This window comes from Conger conger, chromosome 18 (assembly GCF_963514075.1).
Source record: "Conger conger chromosome 18, fConCon1.1, whole genome shotgun sequence".
Classification (NCBI taxonomy): domain Eukaryota; kingdom Metazoa; phylum Chordata; class Actinopteri; order Anguilliformes; family Congridae; genus Conger; species Conger conger.
Genome location: NC_083777.1, coordinates 8,471,658 through 8,475,408, shown reverse-complemented (window position 1 = coordinate 8,475,408; position 3,751 = coordinate 8,471,658).

Genomic DNA, 3,751 nt, shown 5'->3' with positions numbered 1-3,751 from the left:
ACTATTATCCCCTCTGCCCAAATGCAGCCATCTCTGGTATAGGCAGTTAATGAGTGCCTGTTCAATTATCCAGAAATACCTCAAGGCCTTTCCAATCCGTACAGGACATATACCACCGTTTCCCCTTTAACGAGGATCCAAGAGGGAAGGCGTCCGACAGAGATATGCTCTGTTATTGTGAACAGAATTGTCAACAGAATATTGAAGATGTTTCCTAAAAATACAATATTGTAACTTTCCTGGTGAATAATAATCATAAAATCGTTTTAATGATGTGTACAGAGTACAGTTCTGGAAATGGAGTTACACCCTTCTAGAAGATATAGATTTGTTTTCTTTTTGTGTAAATTGGTATAATAATCTGTATGCAACAAATACATTCAATACTTTCTGAAACCTACATTTGTACGTGAAGTGATAATCGATGAAGTTTGATAATCTTGTAACAACGGGTTTAAGCAATAAATTAATCACCTTAATAAAGTGCTTTTGTCCACAGAGACAGACTGTGGTCCCTGGTTAGTTTAATGACTTTTAAAAAGGCCCTATTTAATGATGAAAACCATGATTTTAATTTAGCAATACTATACGTAAAAACATTTACATGAAAAACTCATTTGAAGTGAACATGGTGCCAGACCTCCAGGCAGTGCTTGTGATTTGGAATATAATTTTATTGTTTTCCTGTTAATGAATTTGACAAGAGAAGCATTTTCAGTCTGTGGCTTGTAAACACTTCAAATGGAAGAAGAAAGTGATAGCGCATGGTTTTAACGAGCTGACTGGACGGTACAAGAATAGATAGGTACAGGCGCAAACTGTAGAGACATTCAAGGACACGTAGTGCCGAGGCATTCAGGAGATCAGTTTATTCATCAGCATGAATAAAGAGTCTCACTGAATCTCCCTATGAATACATATTCACTGGCCAGATTCAAATTCACATTTTCAGTCCACATACCAATGTGCTGCCTGCATACCGTTCTTTGGTTCTGGTAAATCATCTGCTTGTACAACAACAGCAATGTATAAATGGTTTACATACCACACTGTTTTGTGAAACGTTATCTGCACTATAAGGAATATGGTCAAACCGTAATTCAGATATAATGTCATGTGTCATGCCCAGTGCCTCATTGTTCTAGTTATTTCCTGATGTTCCGTGTTTCTATGTACCATTTTATTTTAGTTTAGTTTTATTGAGTTTAGTTTTTTTGAGGCCTGCCTGCTGAACTGGGGTGGACTGAATACGTCACAAGTCACACATGGGCTTTATTAAGTGAGACATACACAATATTGTGTAACCAAAACAAGATTTTCAACATTAATATACAAGCTAATGTCCATATACAGCACCCCCTTGCCCAACAGATACAAGGGTGTTACTGGTACGGTTCCAAGTGCATGTTATAGGCAACAGGGAATTATGATGTAATCTATTGTGTCATCCAATTAAGTGACACTTGATCTGTTCAGCATTATGTGACTCTTATGTGATGTGCTCTAATGCCGTATTTCACTAGAAAGCACAGAGCACAGAGTAAAGCTTGACCTGCCCAGGAAAATAAAGAAATATAAATTGAGCAATAGATTGACAGGCTTTGAGATATTGTAAATCCAAATGTTTTCATAGATACAGTTACTGTATGGTGCAGCTGGATTAAATTATTAGCCTAAGTAACCAATATTATTCCTGACACAATCACTGTCACACTTGCCAGAGTATAGCCCATGTCATTTCCTCTCATGTTTGAAGGTTTCTCATTCCCCCCCCCCCCCCCCCACACACACACACAAAGCCTCATTTTGCAGCTGTAAACGAGAAACAATAGTGTGAAAAGGGATTTCATTTTGCTGGACTCTCACTAACATAACGCTCATGTATATGCTTGTGAAAGCTCTTAGTTTCTTGAGGAGATGTGCCATCAACACATTATTAACCTGAACAAAGGTGCACAACGGTCCTGGAGGGCCAGCCTGCGATTTCTGTTCCTACCAACTACCTTCATTTATTTTTCAGACACCTCTAGAAATGATATTGGTTCACTCCTCTACTTGTACAATCTTTAGGATACACTTGCAGTTTGCAGCTGTAGCTGGTGCATATACAAATGTCTGATCAAGACATTACTAATTAAATAATTAAGAGCAGAAGTTGGCACAAAATCCTGAAGCGGATTGGCCCTTGCTCTGCACCCCAGAACTAGCACCACTCATCACTCAATGTCACTCAAAACATTAAGTCACATGGCTCTGTGAAGGACAGACCAGCAGAGGGCAGTATAGCCATTCAGTAGACAGCTTTCTTTTGTTTTGTTTCCAAACTCGTGGCAATCATGCAGTAATGCAGAACAGTGTAAACCTCCCATAACAAGACTCCATAGAACTGTGCAGTTCCTTAAATCAGCATTGAAAAATACTTTCATTTTCAATACAGTGTACATAATAAGTTAAAATACAGAGTGTACAAACCAGGACCAGAATTTATCATTTGTGTAAGACTGTACAACACACAGTACAGATGAATGCATGCAACAGGGGCTTGAAATTCAACAAATAAACATTTTTTACTGCCCCTGCTATTACCAGCACAGTACTTTAGATTGCTTCAGGTTGCTGTTTAAAGCATTGTTGAGAGGTGAGTAATACACTGACATTATATATGATTTATAGAGACAGCGACACCAATAGGTAATGGGGCGACTTGGCTCAGGCAGTAAGGAGGGTTGCCAGTTCGATCCCCCGCCCAGGCTGTGTCGAAGTGTTCCTGAGCAAGACACCTAACCCCCAAATGCTCCTGATGAGCGGTTCGGTGCCTTGCATGGCAGCCAATCGCCTTCGGTGTGTGAGTGTGTGTATGAATGGGTGAATGAGAAGCATCAATTGTACAGTGCTTTGGATAAAGGCGCGATATAAATGCCAACCAATTACCAACAGAAACCAATGGGGAAAAATTCCACACAGGGCTGCAGTTTCACTCATCCACACATGCCCATTTGTGTCCTTGGTCACATGACTAGTCACATGCACAACGAAGACAACGCAGGGTAACTTATGTTGTCAGTGGGTGAACCAATTAAAAACACTTAGGCAGTTGCTAAACGAGGGCGTAAAGATTTTAAATCAGAGCAAATTTTGTGAAATAAAAACATTTATATCTTTCTTTGTGTGCAAGAGAAAAAAATCTGGCCAATGAAAAAACTTTTTTTTTTTTTTTTAATTAAAAATATCTAGCATAGATTGAGCATCAGCAAATTAAAATATTTTTTTAAATTTGCTGTCAAACATGAATGGAGTCCAATGGGAAAATGTAGCTTTTGAGAAAAAATATAGGTATCACTAGGGGGCGACCTCATATCAATGGGCGAAACTAAAAGCTTGAAAGCTGGCCCCTTGGTGTTAGCAAATACTATCAGAGGAGGAAGGAAATGACATCACCTCTCAAAATTTCAAAAAATTCGGTGGAAATTCAGCTGAAGATTCCGATCGTTAAGGAGTGACGTGAAACAAAGTAGGTAACAATCCTTCTTCAGAATCCAATGCCAGACGAACACATCCGACCGCACATATCCATTGGTTCCTGAAACAACCTTGATTGACACAGCTTACCTAGAAAAGCTTTACACACACAGACAATACGTGTGAGTTGAAACCACAGATAAATTCCTGTGGCATGAATTATGAATGAAATAGTAAATCCTTTCTTGCCCCCCCCCCCCCCAGAGTTATTTGAGACGGTGAATAAAAAGTA